Below are 23201 nucleotides of genomic sequence, written 5' to 3'. Positions count from 1 at the left end.
GTTCCTACACAGCAGAGGTAAACATTTGAGCGCCTGCTGTTCACTGTCAGATCTCTGGATGAATTGATGAATCAAACCTAAGAGACTTAAGGGAAAAGCTAACCTTTTAAAACACAGAGTGGATATTTTTTCAAAATTAGACAATATCTGCTTGTTACAGTAGACAAAAGGGCCACGGGACACAGAGGAAACGGCATTTCTGCATACGGATAAGTGAGTCGTAGATGGTGGATTTAAGGGTAGATAGATCCCATAAGTTGACTGTATTCAAAATTTAATGAAAAAAGATCTCTCTCTTTCTCTGAATTTCTGTCCTAGAATTTTACAAATTATTAGAGCTAGATTAGGAGAAATCACTTGTAGATAAAGCGATACTAGTTCGTTATTGGTTGGGAACTTATTTGCGAGCTGGGCAGTGGAGTTGCAAAGGTGCTGGAGGTATGGATCTTGCCTTAGAGACGTTCCCTCCATAAGGGTTGGAGGACTGAGGAGATACATAGATGGAGAGAAATTACAGCAGAATGAACAGAAAGCTTTAGTAAATTGCCAGTAGCCAAATAGGTAGGTAGGACTGTACTCACGGCTAGAAATCCTACCTCCTAACATCTAGCTCAGTTTTATTCTTGAAGCAATTCTCAGCATTTTCCAGAAACCTGTTTTATTGAGTACAGTACTTTATGAAGTCAAGGTGTCAATCTTGAATTACCTAGATAATTTGGGAGTATGTCACTCGACCTGTTGCTTTTGTTTATTTTGTTTCCTACTCCAGTTATTTGCTTTTGGTCTTTGGCTGAAAAGTGATGTTTTTTGAATAGTCAAAGATGGATACTATTGAGTGTTTTCTTTCCAGTGAAATTACTTAACTATGTTTCAGACACACAATAGGCCTACAGCAATCCTGAGGCAGATACAGTTTTTCTCATTTTTGCAGATGAGGAACCAAAATTTTCCTCCTAAATAGGTTAAGCAACTGCTGTAGGCCATACAGCTAATAATTGGCAGAGCTGACCCAAAATGTCAGGAGCCCCCCAAGGGTCTCTGATATTTGAGGCTCTTAACATTCCCCTATACTGCTACTAAATCTAAGTGATAGCCTAGATAAACCCACATTGTGTGAATTTGAAAAGGTTATTATTTGATGTAAGCCCATAGCAGCCCCTCAAGAATGCTTGATTCAAAGGAGACCCCCTTGGTCTTAATTGATGGAAGGAGTATCTGTTGCTGTAATTATGCAGGTCCTGATTTGCAGTAACACGTGTTCAAAGAAGTTTGATGGGTGTTTTCTGTTTGTTTCCCAAATACTTTTTGATGCAGTTCCTTCAGTTTAAGGAGTGTGAGTGTGAGAGTGTGTGTGTGTGTGTATGTGTATTTTGCTGTCATACTTCACATTCATCCAGACTTCCTAATCCTATTGTCACATGGCAATAAGCATACAGGTGCTGAGATTTCATTATTGGTGATTCTCAGGGACTTATGTTGGTGCTCATGGAAGCATACCTTTACTCTGTTGGTTTTTCTTTGTAAGACTTGCGGTTGGGCGTGGTGGCTCATGCCTGTAATCCCAGCACTTTGGGAGGCTGAGGCAGGTGGATCACTTGAGGCCAAGAGTTTGAAACCAGCCTGGCCAACATGGCAAAACCCTGCGTCTACTAAAAATACAAAAATTAGCTGGGTGTGGTGACAGGCACCTGTAATCCCAGCTACTAGAGAATCTGAGACATGAGAATCGCTTGAACCTGGGAGGCAGATGTTGTGGTGAGCTGAGATCACGCCACTGCACTCCAGCCTGGGTGACAGAGCAAGACTCCATCTCAAAAAAAAAAAAAAGATTCGTGTAGAATCTAAAAGTCTTCTCTCGTCCAGTCTCCATTACTGCATTCTAGAGTGGCGATACCCAGTGTTGCCTTCCCATCCCCTTGCTTTACCTTCCTGATGAAGTCTCAAGTCCTTTGTGTTAAACTACATGTCATTTTTTAGTTTTACATGTCATTCTTCCATGTGTAGGATCCATTGACGATTTTCATGAATTGCAGAACGATTTATCTTTTCAGTAACCGATAAATGGTTCCATGGTTCATAAAAACTACCAGTGGATAGTTGGTAAAACTGTGGGGTGACTGTGGCATTAATTGTGTGTTTTCATCTTCAGCAGCAATGGACTCCTGTGGCCGATTTCACTCACCATGCTCACACTGCCTCCTTGTCAGCAGTAGCTGTCAATAGTCGTTTTGTGGTCACTGGGAGCAAAGATGAAACAATTCACATTTATGACATGAAAAAGAAGATAGAGCATGGGGCTCTAGTGCATCACAGTGGTAAGAAAATTGTATCTTAAGTTGAGCCATTTGCTGTATCTATTTTATGGCAGATTCTGTGGTAGAAGATAGAGGAATTTTAAAAAAAATGGTTTCTTAGCTTGGCGCAGTGGCTCACACCTGTAGTCCCAGCACTTTGGGAAGCTGAGGCAGGTGGATCACTTGAGGTCAGGAGCTTAAGACCAGACCCTTCTCCACTAAACTACAAAAAAATTAGCCAGGTGTGGTGGCACCTACCTGTGGTCCCAGCTACTTGGGAGGCTGAGGCAGGGGAATCATTTGAACCCGGGAGGCAGAGGTTGCAGTAAGCTGAGATTGCGCCACTGCCCTCCAACCTGGGCAACAGAGTGAGACTCCATCTCGGGGGGAAGAAAATGGTTTGCTCTGGGTTGTCTCACAGTTCGTATTGGAAGACAGAAAGGAGGAACTCAGGGAGTAAGGGAGTCAGAGTGAGGTTTCACTGAAACCTTCCTTAAAATGAATCTGAATTTTTTTTTTCTCTTCTCGTCTGTATTATTTTAAAAGAGAAATGTCAGTTGTTAGGCAGATAAAGTTTGCAAGGAGGGCGAAAGGACATTGCAGGCAGAGCCGGCAGTGTGAGGAGCACAAGTAGTAGGATCACAGCAATATCTCACTTTATTGAGGGCATATTGTGTACCCCTCAGTGTGCCAAGAAAGTAGTTTTATCTTTAGTTCATGGAAGAGAACACCTAGTTTCAAAGATGTTACTTGACTTGCCCAAGGTCTCAAAACAGTGGAACTAGAACTTGAACCTAGGTCTAAAGCCCATGCTTTTGACCGCTGGTGTGCATGAGGAGCCGTAAGCTGTTCTGGATTGTGAGAAGGTTAAATTGGAGTATGAGGGGCTACAGAAGTAGATCCCAGAGACCTTGAGAGAAGGCAGGTAGAGGCTGAATAAGAGGGAGGAAGCAAGCAAGCTAATGAGTGATGTGGGCTTGAGGGAAGTACTGTCAGTCTGCTATGGGAGGGCTGCTAACTGAGAGAACCCAAACAGAAGGAATGATGAAGGCCTGCCCCATTGGAATTGGCAGCTATGGATCGAGCAACATCAGTTTGCAGGGTTTTCTGAGTTTCTTCAGTAGTAAGCCCCAGATATTTCCCTAGAGAGAGGAAGGTTACTTGGTGCGTGCAGTAGGAGGATTAAGTTACAAGGGAATTAAGAATTTTGGTGAAGGAGTAGATTAGGTTGTCAGCTTAGAGAAAATGTGTTGTCAAGGGCCTGGAGATCTCTGAATTACAAAAGCAGATGGAGTGTGAGTACAGGAAGGCGTGAAAGGGATGGGAAGATGTAAGCTTGTGGTCAGCAAATAGGTTCCCAGAGGTCAAGATTTCTAACGTGGAACAGCTCTACGTGGTAATGATGCCCAGGCTCTGGTGGTGGGGACTGAAATACAGAGGAGGCAAAGATCACTGGAGTTGAAGTCAAGGAGTAGTAATTCCCACCTTGTTGAGTTTTCCACACTGGTGGTCAAGGTACCAGGGATAGTGGCAGAATCAAGGGAGAGAAAGACTGAACAGGTAAGTTTTTTTCTTCAGTACCAAACATTTTATGCTGTTTTTATTGCATTTTCCTAGGAGACAGAGAATGAGGAGTAACTTAGCTAAGAAAGTTGGTTTTCTGCAAAGGCAGATAAAATAGGTGCCTTTTCCTATCCAGTCTTTCTTGTATTTCAGAGGATCCACAGCAGGCACGGGTTTCCAGCAGTAAATATGCAGCCATAAACGGCTTCCTTCTATGACATGTTCTCTTAGTATTCAGACTGCTATAACAAAATACCTTAGACTGAATCATTTCTGTATAATGGAGATTTATTTCTCACAGTGCTAGAGGCTGGGAAGTCTAAGATTAAAGCACCAGCAGATTTTCATGTCTGCTAAGGACTGGCTGGCTGTTGCTGTGTCTTCTTATGGTAGAAGGGCAGCAGCTCCCTGTACAATTCTGCAAGGTCCAGCTTGAGAGTTGGAGCCAGTTTTAAAAAAGCAAACAAACAAACAAAAAAAGTTGTTGTTTTTGTTTTTTTTTTTATAAGGGGTCTTGCTTATTGCCCAGGCTGAAATGCAGTGGAGTGATCTCAGCTCACTGCAACTTCCACCTCCTGGGTTTAAGTGATTCTCCTGCCTCAGCCTCCCTAGTAGCTTGGATTACGGGCACCCACCACCATGCCTGGCTAATTTTTTACATTTTTAGTAGAGACGGGGTTTTACCATATTGGCCAGGCTGGTCTTGAACTCCTGATCTCAAGTTATCTGCCCACCTTGGCCTCCCAAAGGGCTGAGATTACAGGTGTGAGCCACCTCGCCTTGCCAAAAAAAAAAAACTTTTATAAGGTCAATAATCTTGCTCATGAGTCATCCTCACTTAAAGCTTCCACCTCTTAAACTATCGCTTTGGCAACTAAGTTTCAGCAAATGATTTTGGGGGACACGTTCACACCATGGCAGACTGTCCATTATGCTTTAAGAGCTGTCTCACCCTTCATCGGCTGTGCTTTGAGTGTTTTACATATACATTCTTTTTTTTTCCCTTTCCCATACCCACTTCATACAACGAAGCCTTCTCTCTCAGGTTTGGAAGAAATAAGTTAAATTCAACCTGCCCATACCCATTAGTACAAGAGTTCAACAATAAGAAAAGGAATGACACAGAAGGAGTTTAGACTTTGCGGGGGGGTGAATGAAATAGGGTTCTTGGTTTCTTGGTTTCCTCCATTTCTTGTATAAATCCTTTTTTTTCTTGTCTTTTTAAGAATTCTTATTTTTCCTTCAACCCTTATTTTAAGTTCAGGGGTACACATGCAGGATGTGCAGGTTTATTACATAAGTAAACGTGCCTTAGTGGTTTGCGGCACAGATCCCATCCCCTAGCCATTAAGCCAGGCATCTTTTAGCTGTTCTAATGCTCTCTCTCCCCCCACCTTTCCCCTCCCACAGGCCCCAGTGTGTGTTGTTCTCCCTGTGTGTCCATGTGTTCTCATGATTCAGCTCCCACTTATAAGTGAGAACATGTGGTATTTGGTCTTTCTTTTTCTTTTCTCTTCATTTTCTTTTCTTTTCTTTCTTTTTTGAGAGGGAGTTTAGCTCTGTCACCCCAGCTGGAGTGCAGTGGCAGGATCTAAGCTCACTGCAACCTCCACTTCCCAAGTTGAAGTGATTTTTGTGCCTCAGCCTCCTAAATAGCTGAGACTATAAGCACACACCACCACGTCCAGCTAATCTTTGTATTTTCAGTAGAGATGGGGTTTTGCCATGTTGGCCAGGCTGATCTTGAACCCCTGACCTCAGGTGATCTGCCCGAATTGGCCTCCCAAAGTGCTGGGATTACAGGCATGAGCCACCACACCCGGCCAGTGTTTGGTTTTCTCTTCCTGCATTAGTTTGCTGAGGATAATGGCTTCAAACTTCATCTACATCCCTGCAGAGCACATGGTCACATTCCTTTGTATGGCTGCATAAATCCTATTTTTCTCAGAGTTGGTAATAGATAAACTTTTTTCTAGGTTAGCAGATATAGGAAAGTAAACTTTCCAAAGTGAGAAATAGGATAATAGGGAGAGGAAAATATGGACAAATGAATGAGAAGTGTTTAGTAATGGATCAAAACAGGTCAGAGTGATAATGACTTGATCGTGGCTGATTGGGTGGCTAGTTCAGGCTTTAGAAAGTGGAAGTCATGTGGCAGTACTCCTGGTTTGTTCCCCGGATTAGCTTGTTAGCCAGTTAGTTTTGTTTACTTCTGTTTAAATTATCCTAGCCAGCCATTTCCTAAATTTGTAATTTGAAGAGGTAAAGCAAGGATGTGAACTGATTCGTTCAAAAATGTATCTAAACTGCAGGTACTCTGCTGAAAATATTTGCATAGATTTTAGCAGTTGTACATATACAAAAAAATTTAAGGTGTATTTTAGTAATATTAAGACATCGAGGCCAGGCACGGTGACTCACGCCTGTAATTCCAGCACTTTGGGAGGCTGAGGTGGGCAGGTCACTTGGGTCCAGGAGTTCAAGAGCAGCCTGGACAACATGGTGAAACTCTGTACCTACAAAAAATACAAAAGTTAGCTAGGTGTATTGGTGTGAACCTGTAGTCCCAGCTACTTAGAAGGCTGAGGTGGGAAGATCACTTGAACCTAGGAAGCAGAGGCTGCAGTGGGCTAAGATTGTGCCATAGCACTCCAGCTTGGGTAACAGAGTAAAACCCTGCCTCCAGAGAAAACAAAAAAGGCATTGAGTGTTTTAGTTAGCATAGCATAGCCTTCAAACCAGAAATGGAGTTTGCATTTAAAATGAATATTATTTTTGCCGGTTTTGGTTTTTCCACAGGCACAATAACTTGCCTGAAATTCTATGGCAACAGGCATTTGATCAGTGGAGCAGAAGATGGACTTATCTGTATCTGGGATGCCAAGAAATGGGAATGCCTGAAGTCAGTTAAAGCTCACAAGTGAGTTGGGCTCTTCCCTTTGGCATTCTCCATGTGCCAGTCAAGTCGGGGACTGTTAGTTTCATTTTAGAGGACATGTGACCTTCCTTTCTATTCACCCATCTGGCAAGTTGGCCCTGTCGGTTGGTACAGATAAGACATTAAGGTAAGTCATTAATGCTCGAGAGCATTTTTCTAAGGTGTATCTTTTACTACAGCTCTCCACCATTTAAAAACACTGTGAAACAGGCAGGGCATTTCACAGTATATTTAAATGGTGGAGAGCTGTAGGAAAACATGGTGGCTCATGTCTATAATCTCAGTGCTTAGGGAGGCTGAGGCGAGTGGATCACGATGTCAGGAGTTCAAGACCAGCCTGGCCAGTATGGTAAAATCCCGTCTCTACTAAAAAAGAAATTAGCCAGGCATGGTGGCAGCGTCTATAATCCCAGCTATTCGGGAAGCTGAGGCAGAGAATTGCTTGAACCCGGGAGGCGGAGGCGGAGGTTGCAGTGAGCCAAGCACACCACTGCATTCCAGCCTGCTCAACACAGCGAGGCTTTGTCTCAAAAAAAACAAAATGCTGTGAAACAATGGAAAGGTCAAAAGCTAGTGAACCCTTTCATAATGGTAGGATAAAGATGATAAGCTCTGTACTCAAGCATGTAATTTTGCTCCAGTCATCATAGCTGTGAAGTGAAGATTTTTAGGAAGGGAAGCCTTTGGAAAATACAATGGTTATGATGTGTTAAAGGGATATGGGAATGAAGCAAGCCTTAATCCTGCCTGATAATTCAGGATGTTGCTGTAAGGAAGATAGCAGGTCTTTTAAATAGCCAATATTTAGTAAAATTGTCACTAGAGTAAGTCGTCATTATGCTTGTTCTTTTACGCTTAGTAAAAGTTAGTTGGTGGTCACACCATAAGTGAGCTTCCTGTTTTGCAGAACGCGGAATCTTGTAGAAGGAAGATCAGCATTCATAAAAAATATAAAACAAAGTGATTATTATAATTTTTTTTTAAGACGGAGTTTCGCTCTTGTTACCCAGGCTGGAGTGCAATGGCGCGATCTCAGCTCATCTCAACCTCTGCCTCCTGGGTTCAGGCAATTCTCCTGCCTCAGCCTCCTGAGTAGCTGGGATTACAGGCATGCGCCACCATGCCCAGCTAATTTTTTGTATTTTTAGTAGAGAGGGGGTTTCACCATGTTGACCCGGATGGTCTCAATCTCTTGACCTCGTGATCCACCTGCCTTGGCCTCCCAAAGTGCTGGGATTACAGGCTTGAGCCACCGCGCCCGGCCTAAAGTGAGTATTTTTGTTTGAAATACAGGTTGAGCATTCCTAATCTGGAAATCTGAAATCCTTCAAAACTGAAACTTTTTGAACACTGGTGTGATGCCTCAAGTAGAAAATTCAACACGCAGGCCAGGCGCGGTGGCTCATGCCTATAATCGCAGCACTTCAGGAGGCTGCGGCAGGTGAATCACCTGAGGTCAGGAGTTCAAGACCAGTCTGGCCAATGTGATAAAACCCCATCTCTTCTAAAAATACAGAAATTAGCCAGGTTGGGTGGCGGACACCTGTAATCCCAGCTACTTGGGAGGCTGAGGCAGGAGAATCACTCGAACCTGGGAGGCAGAGGTTACAGTGAGCCGAGATTGGCCATTGCACTCCAGCCTGGGTGACAAGAGCAAAATGCCATCTCAAAAAAAGAAAAAGAAAATTCAACACCTAACCTCATGATGGATCACAGTCAAAACTTTGTTTCATGCCCAAAATTATTTAAAACATTGTGTAAAATTACCTTCAGGCTAGGTGTATATAAAACATAGATGACTTTCATTTTTAGACTTGAAACATGAGTTCCACGGGTTGTATCCTTGAGATATTTTGCTGTTTAAATGCAGATATTCCAAAATCCAAAACAGTTCTGGTCTCAAGCATTTTGGATAAGGGATACTCAACCAGTATATTTTAGAGTGACTTAATGGACTATGCATATAGATAGATACACATTCTTACATTTGTGCATGTTACACATTTCTTTCCCTGCATGGTGGTGGTTACCTCTGAGTAAATGCTTTGGGTTACTTTATTTTCCCATTTTAGATCTAGATTCTTGTGGCTTTGCCACCTGCCTTTGATTTTTATTATATTTTATTTTATTTTTGAGATAGAGTCTTGCTCTGTCACCCAGGCTGAAGTGCAGTGGCACAATCTCAGCTCACTCCAACCTCTGCCTCCTGGGTTCAAGTGATTCTCCTGCCTCAGCCTCCCAAGTAGCTGGGGTTACAGGTGCATGCCACCATGCTTGGCTAATTTTTTGTAGTTTTTGTAGAGATGAGGTTTCACCATCTGGTCTCGAACTCCTGGCCTTAAGTGATCCACCCACCTTGGCCTCCCAAAATGCTGGGATTACAGGTGTGAGCCACTGCACTTGACCCACCCTTGACTTTTTGAACCTAGATTATTTTCTAAAAAATTGAACTTGCAAAATGTGTTATGAAGAGCAAATGGCATCATGGATTTGAGAATGCACATTATAAATATTTGCTATTTTTATTACTATGATCATTTTATGTTTTATTTATGAAATAATAGGTCAGGCATGGTGGCTCATACCTATAATCCCAGCACTTTGGGAGGCTGAGGTGGGTAGATTACGAGGTCAGGAGATCTAGACCATCTTGGCCAACATGGTGAAACCCCGTCTCTACTAAAAAAAATTAAAAATTTAAAAATTTAAATAAAAAATAAACTTTATTTTTTTCACTTACAGATGCTCACCTAGTGGAATGGTCCCCAAGAGGAGAGCAATATGTAGTTATCATACAGAATAAAATAGACATCTATCAGCTTGGCACTGCATCCATTAGTGGCACCATCACAAATGAAAAGAGAATTTCTGCTGTTAAATTTCTTTCAGTAAGTAATCAGAAATCAGTGACCGAAGTTTGTGGTGATGTTTGGAACTGTTGATGACATTCTGCCTGTTATTATTTTTCCTCTCTCCTAGGAGTCTGTCCTTGCAGTGGCTGGAGATGAAGAAGTTATAAGGTTTTTTGACTGTGATTCGCTAGTGTGCCTCTGTGAATTTAAAGCTCATGAAAACAGGTAATTTTACCAATCTCAGGTGTATATGTTGAGTCTTAATAAATGGTATATATGCAGCAGTTTCTTAAACCAGGGTATATGTTTTTATTAACTGCAGAAATAATCAGACATACCTATGTGGACAGTATGTGGTATCTGGAGTCTAATAAAATGGTGGAAAATGTTATCTTCATGGCCTTTAATAATGCAAAAGTGGGCTGGGCATGGTGACTCACGTCTGTAATCCCAGCACTTTGGGAGGCCAAGGTGGGTGGATCATGAAGTCAAAAGATTGAGACCATCATGGCCAACATGGTGAAACCCCATCTCTACTAAAAATACAAAAATTAGCTGGGCATAATTGTGTGCGCCTGTAGTCCCAGCTACTCGGGAAAGCTGAGGCAGGAGAATCACTTGAACCCAGGAGGCAAAGGTTGCAGCGAGCCAAGATCACACCACTGCACTCCATCCAGCCTGGCTACAGTGCGAGACTCCCTCTCAGAAAAAGAAAACAGAAAAAAAAGCAAAATCGGTGAAGTTGTTTTTTGGGACTAGTCCTTTGCACAAGATAGTTTTTTAAATGTCTGTTAGATTTGGAGCCTGAAATCAAACGTATTTGAACAAACAAAAGACTAAAGTCTTGAGCTTTGTTCCCAACTACTTTTGTCCTTTTATGTAATTCCCCTTGCCTACTTCTTCCCCCTTTATGAGTGATTTTTTTTCCCCCTGCAGGAGAAGTGAACTGTTATTGAGTTCCAGTTTTGTGCCAGTCTTTATTACCTTTTAATGCTTACTGTATTTCTAGGGGGTAGATAATCTCAAAGTAAGCAGTCAAGTGGCTTGGCTAAGATTACCCCACTCTTAGGTAATGCAGCTGAGAGCTGAACCCAGTTTTATCTGACTCTTAGATCCCTGCTTTTTCTAGGAATTTTGAAAAAGGTGATCTAATGTGCAGAGTTATATTTTGATGTATTTCATTTGCATGTTCTATGTCTCAAATGAGTCTTCTTATTTATTAACAGTGGTTAAGTTTTAAGAAATCTGTACTTGAGGTACTGCAGTTACTAAAATAAAGGCCTTGCTCTTTCCCTATATTGGGGAGTAAACATTCTTCAAGGTCGCCCATTCCAGGTGTACTAGTAACACTTAAGATATTTGGCCATTCATTCAGTCAACAAGTGTTTATTGATCATCATTATGAAATACTACACGAGGTATTTAATAATGAACAGAAAAGACAAGAGCTTGTGCTCTCATGGCTCTTCTATTGTAGCGAGGCAATAGATTATAAAGTAAGCAGATCATTATGACAGAATGGAAATAGAAAAGTAGAGTGATTAAGGAATAAGCGTAATTGGTTTAGATAGGATGATGAGGCAAGGAGATGTGAGACTTTAAGAATGAGAAAGGAGCTAGTTTTAAAAATAAGAGAGAGTAGGGCCGGGCACCGTGGCACACGCCTTGAATCCCAGCACTTTGGGAGGCCGAGGCAGGTGGATCACCTGAGGTTGTGGGTTCAAGACCAGCCTGACCAACATGGAGAAAACCCCATTTCTACTAAAAATACAAAATTAGCTGGGCGTGGTGGCACATGCCTGTAATCTTGGCTTCTTGGGAGGCTGATGCAGTAGAATTGCTTGAACCTGGGAGGTGGAGGTTGCAGTGAGCTGAGATCACACCACTACACTACAGCCTCGGCAACAGAACGAGACTCCATCTCAAATAAAAGGAAGAGAGACCCACAGGTGCCACGACCCTGAGGGAGAACAGAGCTTGGTGTATTTTAGGAGCAGATAGAAGACCTTTGTGACTAGGTGAGAGTGAGCAAGGAAAGGGTGGTGGAAGCCAAATGGTGCCTATAATCATATTTTTTCTTACTATGGAAAAATTTAAAAGCATTTAGACTGGTTTATGATACTAATTTTTTTTTTTAATGGTACCAACTTTTAAAATTAATTAATTTATTTTAATAGAGATGGGGTATCACCATGTTAGCCAGGCTGGTTTCGAACTCCTGACCTCAGGTGATCCACCTATCTCGGCCTCCCAAAGTGCTGGGATTACAGGTGTGAGCCACCGTGCCCGGCCTTATGGTACTAACATTTTAAGACTTGCCACCAGCTTTAGCAGCTGTCACTGTGTGACCAATCTTGCTTCATCTATATGCTCAGCCACTTCCTCTCCCATGTTATTTTAAATTAAACCCCAGTTTTGTAGAGTTTTTGGAAGTTGATTTGATTTACATTTTTAAGGGGCAAAATAGAAGCAGAAAGGCCAATGAGGCTATGTCTGTGATCCAGAAGAAAAGTGATGGCAGCTTAGACTATCAATGGTGGCACTGGAGTGGAGAGAAATGGGTGTGTGGGAGAGACCTTGATTCATTGTTTCTGTTGCCTTTTCTCTCCTTACTGAACTTGGAATTTCTTGAGATGAAGGGCTTTGTTTTACTCATCTTTAGTTCCCTTGTAATAACCTGATTATTTATAGTTATCTATTGTCTTTTCAACTTTTCCTTCAGATATGGTGGGCAGTTGATTTTATCTTGTATTTTGGGCCTGAGTATGATTCACTAATGGAATGTGAAGCTTAGTTATATATATATATTTTTGAGATGGAGTTTCGCTTTTGTTACCCAGGCTGGAGTGCAGTGGCGTGATCTCGGCTCACTGCAACTTCCGCTTCCTGGGTTCAAGCGATTCTCCTGCCTCCGCCTCCCCAGTAGCTGAGATTACAGGCGTGTGCCACCATGCCTGGCTAATTTTTGTAGTTTTAGTAGAGACAGCTTTTTACTATGTTGGCTAGGCTGGTCTTGAACTCCTGACATCAATTGATCTACCAGCCTCGGTCTCCCAAAGTGCTGGGATCACATGTGTGAGCCACCATGGCCAGCCCCCATTCACCTTTTTACCAGTTGAACATTCCTTGTGACTGTGAAACCCGGTCCAAATACACACCTACATGCTTATATGAACACACGGATAGATGACAGCAAAAACAGTCACCTGTGAGGGAGGGGACTGCAGCGTCCTCGAAGTGGCCTGTTGGCAGGAAGGCTACAGGAACGGGAGAAAGTTGCGGCAGTTGCCCTGGTGTCTGCCTGCATCCCTCAGCTTTCCTCCCTACCTATGAAGACTGTTTACTGAGCTCTTGGGCAACTCTCTGCCTTTTTTCTGTCTGTGGGAGGATGGCTGGTCATGGTCACAGGGCAGGCTGGAGGTCCAGAGAGTTAAAGAAGCAGCCTTCAAGCAATGACCAACCAGCAGTTGATGAAAAAACACCCTTCTGGGCATGGTGGCATGCATCTGTCATCCTAGTGACTCGGGAGGCTGAGGTGGGAGGATCACTTGTGCCCAGGAGTTCAAGGCACAGTGAGCTATGATCCTGCCGCTACACTCAGGCCTACGCAATAGAGCAAGAATTTTTTTTTTAAGTTACAGTCTCTCTCTTTTTTTTTGAGATGTAGTATGGCTCTTGTTGCCCAGGCTGCAGTGCAGTGGCGTGATCTCAGCTGACTGCAACCTCCACCTCCCAGGATCAAGTGATTCTCCTGCCTCAGCCTCCCAAGTAGCTGGGATTACAGGCATGTGCCACCATGCCCCGATAGTTTTGTATTTTTAGTAGAGACGGGGTTTCTCCATGTTGGTCAGGCTGATCTCAAACTCCTGACCTCAGGCAATCTGCCCGCCTTAGCCTCCCAAAGTGCTAGGATTACAGGCGTGAGCCACTGTGCCTGGCCAAAAGTTCTTATCTCTTAAAAAAAAGAGGCTGGGTGCAAGGTGGCTCACTGCTGTAATCCCAGCACTTTGAGAGGCAGGAGGATTGCTTATGCCCAGGAGTTTGAGATCAGCCTGAGAAACATAATGAGACCACGTCTCTACAAAAAGTAAAAAATTGGGCCGGGCGCAGTGGCTCATGCTTGTAATCTCAGCACTTTAGGAGGCCAAGGAGGGCGGATCAACTGAGGTTAAGAGTTCAAGACCAGCCTGGCTAACATGTTGAAACCCTGTTTCTACTAAAAATACAAAGAATTAGCTGGGCATTGTGGCACATGCCTGTACTCCCAACTACTTGGGAGGTTGAGGCAGGAGAATGGCTTGTTCCTGGGAGGTGGAAGTTGCAGTGAGCCGAGATTGTGCCGTTCCCTCCAGCTTGGGCAACAGAGCGAAACTCCAGCTTAAAGAAAAAAAAAGTAAAAAATTATCTGGGCATGGTGGCATGCACCTATAGTTCCAGCTCCTTGGGAGGCTGAGGCAGGAGGATCACCTGAGCCCAGGAAGTTGAGACTACAGTGAGCCATGATTGTGCCTCTGCACTGCAGCCTGGATGACAGAGCAAGACCTTGTCTCAAAATAATTAATCAATGAAACATCAAACCCCTTGCTGCCTGGCAGCTGGCGTGGGTCAACTCTGAGGCATACTCTAGCCTGGCTCTCTGAGCTCTCCAGAGGGCTATAACTGCTCACAGTGGTGACTGGTTCCATGACGTCTCCATTCTTGGCATCCTTCCCTCCCATGTCACTTCTCCATTCCTCTGCTGGTGTTTGCCGTGGGCACCCCCACATACACACACACACACATTCAAGTGTGTGTCCTCTAACCTTTGTCTCAGGGTCTGCATCCTGGGGAACCTAAACCAAGACAGAGGTTCCAAGATGAGTCTTCAACAAACTTATAATCAGTCTGGGAGATGAAATCCACAGTTATGATCATGAAGTACTATTAATAATAAGAGAGCAGGGTCGGGCACGGTGGCTTACGCCTGTAATCCCAGCACTTCAGGAGGCCGAGGTGGGCAGATCTCCTGAGGTCAGGAGTTCAGGACCAGCCTGGCCAACATGGTGAAACCCTGTCTCTATTAATAATACAAAAAATTAGCTGGGGGTGGTGGCAGGCGCCTGTAATCCCAGCTACTCTAGAGGATGAGGCAGGAGAGTCGCTCGAACCCGGGAGGCGGAAGTTGCAGTGAGCTGAGGTCATACCATTGCACTCCAGCCTGGACAACAAAAGCAAAACTCCCTCTCAAAATAATAATAATAATAGAACATATATATAATAAATCTAGCCAAGATGACCTGCCTCTTTTAAGTATGGGCTCTGTGCCAGGGACTGGTCATTGGGCACAATGTCTCTTATCTTGCTGAAGCCAGATAAGAGTATTCATACTCACCAGAGTCCTTCTGTTACTCCATTTGCATTGCTATGAAGAAATGCCTGACACTGGGTAATTCATAAAGAAAAGAGTTTCATTGGCTCATGGTTCTGCAGGCTGTACAGGAAGTATGACACCAGCATCTGTTCCTTGTGAAGGCCTCAGGAAGCTTGCAATCATGGTAGAAGGCAAAGGGAAGCAGGTGTCTCACATGGTGAGAGAGAGCAGACAGACATGGTAGTTCATACCTGTAATCCAAGCACTTTGGGCGCCAAGGCGGGCGGATCACCTGAGGTTGAGAGTTCAAGACCAGCCTGACCAACATGGTGAAACCCTGTTTTTAAATTTAAAAAAAGAGAAAGAGAAAGAGCTCATGAGAGAAAGTGGTAGTAGGCGCCACACTTTTTTTATTTATATTTATTTATTTATTATTTATTAATTTTTTTTTTGTAGAGACACTTTTTTTTTTTGAGTTGGAGTTTTGCTCGTTACCCAGGCTGGAGTGCAATGGCGCAATCTCGGCTCACCGCAACCTCTGCCTCCTGGGTTCAGGCAATTCTCCTGCCTCAGCCTCCTGAGTAGCTGGGATTACAGGCACGCGCCACCATGCCCAGCTAATTTTTTGTATTTTTAGTAAAGACGGGGTTTCACCATGTTGACCAGGATGGTCTCCATCTCTTGACCTCATGATCCACCCGCCTCGGCTTCCCAAAGTGCTGGATTACAGGCGTGAGCCACCGCGCCCGGCCCGATCTCACATAAACTCAGAGCAAGAACTCTCTCATCACTGCAAGGAGGGCACCAAGCTATTCATAAGGGATCATCCTCATGACCCAAGCACCTCCCACCAGTCCCCACTTCCAACACTTGGGATTATATTTCAACATGAGAGCTGGAGGGGACAAATAACCAAACCATGTCATATTGCCCCATGACCCTCCAAATCTCATATCCTCACACTGCAAAATACAATCATCCCTTCCCAATAGTCCCCAAAAGTCTCAACTTATTTCACTATCAATCGGTCAAAAGTCCCAAGTCCAAAGTCTCACCCAGAGATGAATTTCTTCCACCTCTGAACCTGTGAAATGAAAGACAAGTTACTTACTTCCCAGATACGGTGGTAGTACAGGCATCGAATAAACATTCTCATTTCCAAAGAGAGAAATTTGCCAAAAGAAAGAGGCAAGAGACCCCACACAAGTCCTAAATCCAGCAGGGCAGTCATTAAATCTTAAAGCTTTGAAATAATCTCCTTTGACTCCCTGTCCCACTGGGGAGCTCTGGCCTTGTGGCTTTGCAGGGTGCAGCCCCTGGGGGTGCTCTTGGTTGAAGTTGAGTGCCTGCAGCTTTTCCAGGCTCAGGAGGCAAGCTGCCCATGGCTCTACCATTCTGAGGTCTGGAGCATGGCAGTCCCCTTCCCACAGCTCCACTAGGCAGTGTCCTGATGGGGACTCTGTGGGGATTCCAATTCCTCATCTCTCCTCCCCTGTGGCAGGCTTCTGCCTTGGGCACCCAGCCTTTCTCATACATTCTCTTAAATCTAGGGAAAGCTGTCAAGCCTTCTTCATGCGCAGTCTGTGCACATGCAGACTTAATGCCACATGGGAGCTGCCAAGGCTTATGGGTTGCACACTCCAGAATGGTAGCCCAAGCCATATCTGGTGCCCTTTGAGCCATAGCTGGACATGGAGCAGCTGGGATGTGGGCAGCTCTGTCTCAAAGCTGGGCAGGGCAGCAGGACCCTGGGCCTGGACCAGGTAACAAGTCTCCTCCTAGGCCTCTGGGTCTGTGATGGGAGGGGCTGCTTTAATGATTTCTGAAATGCCCTTGAGGCCTTTTTTTCCATTGTCTTGGATATTAGCACTTGGCTTCCTTTTAGTCTTGGAAATTTCTTTAGCAAGTGATTGCTCCACAGCCTGCTTGTATTCCTCTTCCGAAAATACTTTTTTCACTAGCCTGGCACAGTGGCTCATGCCTGTAATCCCAGTACTTTGGGAGAATGAGGCGGGTGGATTGCCTGAGGTCATGAGTTTGAGACCAGATTGGCCCACAAAGTGAAACCCTGTCTCTACTAAAAATACAAAAAATTGGCCAGGCGTGGCAGCTTATTCCTGTAATCACAGCACTTTGGGAGGATGAGGTGGGTGGATCATGAGGTCAGGAGTTTGAGACCAGCCTGGCCATCATGGTGAAACCCCATCTGTACTAAAAATACAAAAATAAGCCGGGCGAGGTGGCAGGTGCCTGTAATCCCAGCTACTCAGGAAATTGAGGCAGGAGAATCCCTTGAACCCAGGAATTGGAGGTTGCAGTGAGTTGAGATCGTGCCATTGCACTCCAGCCTGGGGAACAGAGCCAGACCCGGTCTCAAAAAACAAAAAAAAATTAGCTGGGTTTGGTGGTGGGCATCTGTAATCCCAGCTACTAGGAAGGCTGAGTCAGGAGAATTGATTGAACCCAGGAGGCAGAGGTTGCAGTGACCCAAGATCGCACCGTTGCACTCCAACCTGAACAATAGGAGCATGAAACTCCATCTCAAAAAAAAAAGAAAAAAGAAAATGCGCTGGATGCAGTGGCTCATGCCTGTAATCCCAGTACTTTGGGAGGCTAAGGCAGGTGGATAACTTGGGGTTGGGAGTTTGAGACCAGCTGACCAACATGGTGAAACCCCTTCTCAAATACAAAAAATTAGCCAGGCGTGGTGGCACATGCCTGTAGTCCCAGCTACCCAGGAGGCTGAGGCAGAAGAATCGCTTGAACCCAGGAGGTGGAGGTTGCTATGAGCCGAGATCATGACATTGCACTCCAGTCCAGGCAACAAAAGCTTAAAACTGTGTCTCAAAAAAAAAAAAAGAAAATGCTGCTGGGTGCGGTGGCTCACGCCTGTAATCCCAGCACTTTGAGTGGCTGAGGTGGGTGGATCACCTGAGGTTAAGAGTTCAAGACCAGTCTAGCCATCATGGTGAAAACCCCATCTTTAAAAAAAAAGAAAGAAAATGATTTTCTGCCACATGGTCAGGCTGCAAAGTTTCCAAGCTTTTAAGCTCTACTTCCTTTTTAAATAAAAATTCTAACTTTAAGTCATTTATTTGCTCCCATATCTGATAATAGGTTGTTAGAAGCAGTCAGGCCACATTGAATGCTTTACTGCTTAGAAATTTATTCCATCAGATACCCCAAGTCATCACTCTTAAGTTCAAACTTCCTCAAATCCTTAGAGCATGGAGACAGTGCAGCCAAGTTCTTTGCAAGGACATAACACAGGTGACCTTTACTCCAGTTCCCAATAACTTCCTCATTTCCATCTGAGACCTCATCAGCCTGACCTTCAGTATCCATCTCACCATCACCATTTTGGTCGAAACCACTTGACCAGTCTCTGAGAAGTTCCAAACTTCCCCTCAACTTCCTGTCTTCCTCTTAACCCTCCAAACTCTTCCAGCCTCTACCCATTATCCAGTTCCAAAACCACTTTCACATCTTCAGGTATTTTTATAGCAATGCCCCACTCTTGGTACCAATTTTCAGTGTTAGTCCATTCTTGCATTGCTATAAAACAAATATCTAAGGTGGTTGGGCATGGTGGTTCACGCCTGTAATCCAAGCACTTTGGAGGCCAAGGCAGGCGAATCACCTGAGGTCGGGAGTTCAAGACGAGCCTGACCAACATGCTGAAACCCCGTCTTTAAAAAAAATTATAAAAAAAAGAACAAATATCTAAGGCTATGTAATTTATACAGAAAAGAGGTTTGATCAGCTCACAGTTCTGCAGGAACTGCACAGGAAGCATGGCACCTGATGAGGCCTCAGGAAGCTTCCAGTCATGGTGGACAGCAGAGCAGGAGCAGGCATGTCACATGGTGAAAGAGAAAGCAAGAAAGAGATCGGGGAGGGGGGAGGTACCACATTTTTTTTTTTAAACAACCAGATACTGTACAAACCCAGAGCAAAGACTCACTCATTACCATGAGGAGGGCACCAGTCATTCGAGAGGCATCCACCCCCTTAACCCAAACATCTCCCACCAAGCCCCACCTCCAACACTGAGGATGACATTTCCATATGAGATTTGGAGGGGACAAATATCCACACCATATCAGTCCTCTACCTTCGTAGTCCCCATTTGACAGATAAGAAAGCTGAGGTTTAGAGAAGGCTTTTGCTCAAGGTTAAGAGCTAGGCAGTGGCAGTTTGGCCTGGAGAGCCTAGGCCCAAACAGCGAGGTCCCTAAGCACTGATTGCATTGTGGAGAGCAGAAGAGAGAGAGGCCAGAGGTCCTTGGCATGACCTTTCAGGAAGGGAGACCTTGAGGATGGGCAGACGTGGGAAGATGAAGAGTCCGGCAGAGGGCCTTGGGCCTCAGTTTTCTCATCTGTCAAGTAGGCATGATAATAGGACCCCTCCCCTCCCATAGGGCCATTTGGGGATTGAATTAATATAGACATAAAGAGCCTGTAGTAAGTGTTCACGAAATACTAATTATTATGAATGGGAACAATGTGAGCTGTCGGGTGTGGTCCTGGTTGGAGGTCTGAACAGGTTCCAGAGGCAGCCTTCCAGTTCCCACTCCCAGCACCCAGGCCCTGAAGGGAGAGAGCTGCAAAGGCAAAAAAAAAAAAAAAAAAAAGTTAATCAGTCCGGAACCCCTGAATTTGGGGGTTTAGTCAGGCAGCCTGCATTCCTGCATTTTCCTTTTTAAAAGAACACCACGACCTCTGTCACCCAATCTTCACATCTCCATTCTCAACAACCTGGAAGTCCTCCCTGCTGTCTAACCTCTTATCTTCCTGCTGTGCATTTAGTCTGTGGGGCAAAGGGAGAGCTAATGAATCTCAGCGATTGGCTTTGGAGTCAGCTGGAAGCAGGGCAGGTGGAGCCTGTGTGTGGTCCACAGACTATGGTGCCAGAGAAAACTCACTCTGGGCTCAAAGGCCTGTCTGGCTCAGGATGGAGGGAGTGGGCCAGGGCCTCACCACCGGACGGTGGGATCACAGAAGATCTTGGAGGCAGCTGCAGGTGGAGGCTGGAGATAGGCTTTGGTGAAGTCCCTGTCCCAACTTTGAGGCTCCTCCCAGCCACTGCTGGGGAAGTGTTCAGGGCAGGGTCTGTGAGGGGTCCTCTGCCGGGCTGCCCTGCCTTTGTCTGAGTGTAACGCCTGAGTGAAAAGAGATTATCCTCCCAGATTCCCCAGCTGTGACTATTCTGCAGCACGGAGGTGACGCCTACAGGCTCTGGTGACAAGCAGACCTGAGTTTAAGCCCCAACTCTGTCACTTATTAGATTGTGACATTGAGCAAACCCCTTCACCTCCCTGAGCTTTCCTTATGTGACAAATGAGGATGCCTTGCTGTACAGCCTTCACCAAACAGCTGACTTTCCATTCCCCATCTGGAGCACAGGAGTGAACCATTAGCTGTTTGATTGACAGCAAGTCCCAACAGCTTGGTAAGCCTCAGTTTCCCCATCTGTAAAATGGGAATTAGAATGAGTTAAGACTAAGCACCAACACACCTAAGCACCATGGCACCACCTGGGGGGGCATCGGGTGCTGGCGATGGTTGGTTATTTATTCCTCCTTTCTGAATCATCCCCATGTGCCTCGCTCTGGGTAGCTTTCCTTTCTGCTCCCCCAGCCAACTCCAGACAAACACAGAGGGCTACTAGTATGCTGGGGTCACTCCTGGGAGTGGTTACGCCTTGAAATAGAGCATAGAATGACAGCAGTGCCAACCACAGGAAGGAGCTTCTGATGTTCAGCTTGGCCCAATCCATGTCTACCACAGGCTTGCAGGGGGTCAGGAGCTGGGCTGCAGCTGGGGTCCATGGCAACCAGGGGCACCTAGGCCCTTGGGGAATCCTCCCCTTCATGCCCCTGCTTTGACTGGGAGGGGAGAGGAGAATGCCAGTGTAATGGTCCTTCAGGGTTGGTTCACCCGAGAACTCAGCTGAGTGTGGGCAATGCTTGGCAGGAATCCATCTCTGTACTCTGGGAACCACCCTTTGGAACTCAAGGAGACTGACCACAGGCCCTCCCATTCCTGGGACCCTCTTCCAGGGACCTTCAGATTCCATACTCTGCTGCTTCCTGCAGCAAAGTGACAGGGATCTGAATGTTTCCTGTGAAATGAGCCCCACATGAGACTGGCAGGCAGCAGGCGCCCACTGGGGGTTTATGGGATGAATGAGTGATTGGAGATGTGGAGGAAAAGGCAGGGGACTGGCTGGGCATGGTGGCAAACACGTATAATCCAAGCACTTTGGAGGCCAAGGCAGGTGGATCACCTGAGGTCGGGAGTTCAAGACCAGCCTGACCAACATGGTGAAACCCCGTCTTAAGAAAAACAAAAACAAAAACAAAAACGCCAGGCGCGGTGGCTCACGCCTGTAGTCCCAGCACTTTGGGAGGCCGAGGCAGGTGGATCACGAGGTCAAGAGATCTAGACCATCCTGGTCAACATGGTGAAACCCCATCTCTACAAAAAATTAGCTGGGCATGGTGGCACGTGCCTGTAATCCCAGCTACTCAGGAGGCTGAGGCAGGAGAATTGCCTGAACCCAGGAGGCGGAGGTTTCGATGAGCCGAGATCGCGTCACTGCACTCCAGCCTGGGTAACAGGAGCAAAACTCCTTCTCAAAAAAAAAAAAAGTCCAGACACTGGCTCAGTCTCCAGGACTCTTCCAGCGTGGCCGAGGACACCTCTTCACACAAGATGGTAGAAACAAATCATAGGCGCAGCCGCACCAAATTCACAGAAGATCAGTTGAAAATCCTCATCAATACCTTCAATCAAAAGCCCTACCCAGGTTGTGCCACCAGACAAAAACTTGCTTTAGAAATCAACACAGAAGAGTCCAGAATCCAGAATTGGTTTCAGAATCGAAGAGCTAGGTTTGGATTCCGGAAAAGACCAGGATCTGAGACTTTAGAATCAAGCCAGAGCCATGGGCAAGACCAATCTGATACGGAGTTTCAAAGTAGAGAAGCCAGACGATGTCGTGCCGTGTACGGCACCTTTCAGTTATGCACTCTCATTGAGGCAGTTACGAAAAACCCACACCCTGGGATTCATTACAGAGAACAGCTTGCTAAGGAAATTGGTGTTCCAGAGTTAAGAGTTCAAATTTGGTTCCAAAATCGAAGATCTAGATTTCATCTCCAGAGAAAAAGGGAACTTGTGTTCTTAGAACCAGAAGACCAGGGCAAGATTTCTGAGGGACTGCAAGGTGCAGAAGATACACAAAATGGCACCAACTTCCCCAGCGACTCTCATCCCTCTAAAGCCAGAGCATGGTGAACACGGTCAAGGTTAGCGTACTTTATATTATCAGTTGGGCCCCAAATCTCTGCAGTCTTGGGGAAGAGTGTTGCCCAGGTGCCAAGGCAAGAGACTGAAGGCACAATCTGTCCCCAGTATCATAAATAACTGATAACTTAGTTATAGCAATGCTACCGGATAGATTTGGAAACAATCACATAATCAATTATATAATCAATCTTATTAAATAATAATTCTCTTTTATTTATTTATTTATTTTGAGATGGAGGCTTGCTGTTGTTACCCAGACTGGAGTGCAATGGCACAATCTCAGCTCACCACAATCTCTGCCTCTTGGGTTCAAGTGATTCTCCTGCCTCAGCCTCCCGAGTAGCTGGGACTACAGGTGTGCACCACCAGGCCCTGCTAATTTTCATATTTTTAGTACAGACAGTGTTTCACCATGTTGACCGGGATGGTCTCGATCTCTTGACCTCGTGATCCACCCGCCTCGGCCTCCCAAAGTGCTGGGATTACAGGCATGAGCCACCGCGCCCGGCCTTATTTTTTTTTTATTTTTTATTTTTTTAAAGATGGGGTTTCACCATATTGGTCAGGCTGGTCTCCAACTTCTGACCTCAGGTGATCTGCCCGCCTCAGCCTCCCAAAGTGCTGGGATTACAGGTGTGATCCACTGCATCTGGCCCATAATTCTCTATTATTAATCTTTGCTCTAGTTTTATAGCATAGAATCATTTCAGTCTTATAGTATAGACATAATCGGGTGAAATATAATTAGCAACTGAAGGGACATTTTGAGAAGTGATCCTGAGGCGACAGTGAGAGCCTTGTGATAATGCCAGCACCTGGGAAGGCACCATTACTTAGCAGTTAGGCCTTGTGCTAAGGGGCCACACACTGGGAAGGCGCCCTGTTACTTAG

The 23201-nt window shown here is 45.2% G+C and overlaps 1 protein-coding gene across 37 annotated transcripts in view; it reads left to right on the top strand.

Moving 5' to 3' along the window:
* LOC144582098 (serine/threonine-protein kinase MARK2-like) overlaps positions 1 to 23201 on the top strand; it is a 123148-nt gene that overhangs the window by 191 nt on the left and 99756 nt on the right. For 25 of the 37 annotated variants that reach the window (XR_013533991.1, XR_013533992.1, XR_013533990.1 and 22 more), the window contains exons 2-5: positions 2153 to 2315; positions 6657 to 6922; positions 9538 to 9683; positions 9775 to 9872. The gene's annotated coding sequence lies outside the window, so the exon portion shown is untranslated. Of the gene's footprint in view, positions 1 to 2149; positions 2316 to 6656; positions 6923 to 9537; positions 9684 to 9774; positions 9873 to 23201 lie in introns of all 37 variants that reach the window. The other 12 variants (XM_078368736.1, XM_078368735.1, XM_078368733.1 and 9 more) reach the window with 6 other exon arrangements.

This window comes from Callithrix jacchus, chromosome 4 (genome assembly GCF_049354715.1).
Source record: "Callithrix jacchus isolate 240 chromosome 4, calJac240_pri, whole genome shotgun sequence".
Lineage (NCBI taxonomy): Eukaryota > Metazoa > Chordata > Mammalia > Primates > Cebidae > Callithrix > Callithrix jacchus.
The sequence above is the reverse complement of the archived record's forward strand: the minus strand, read 5'-3'. Positions and strand labels throughout refer to the sequence as shown.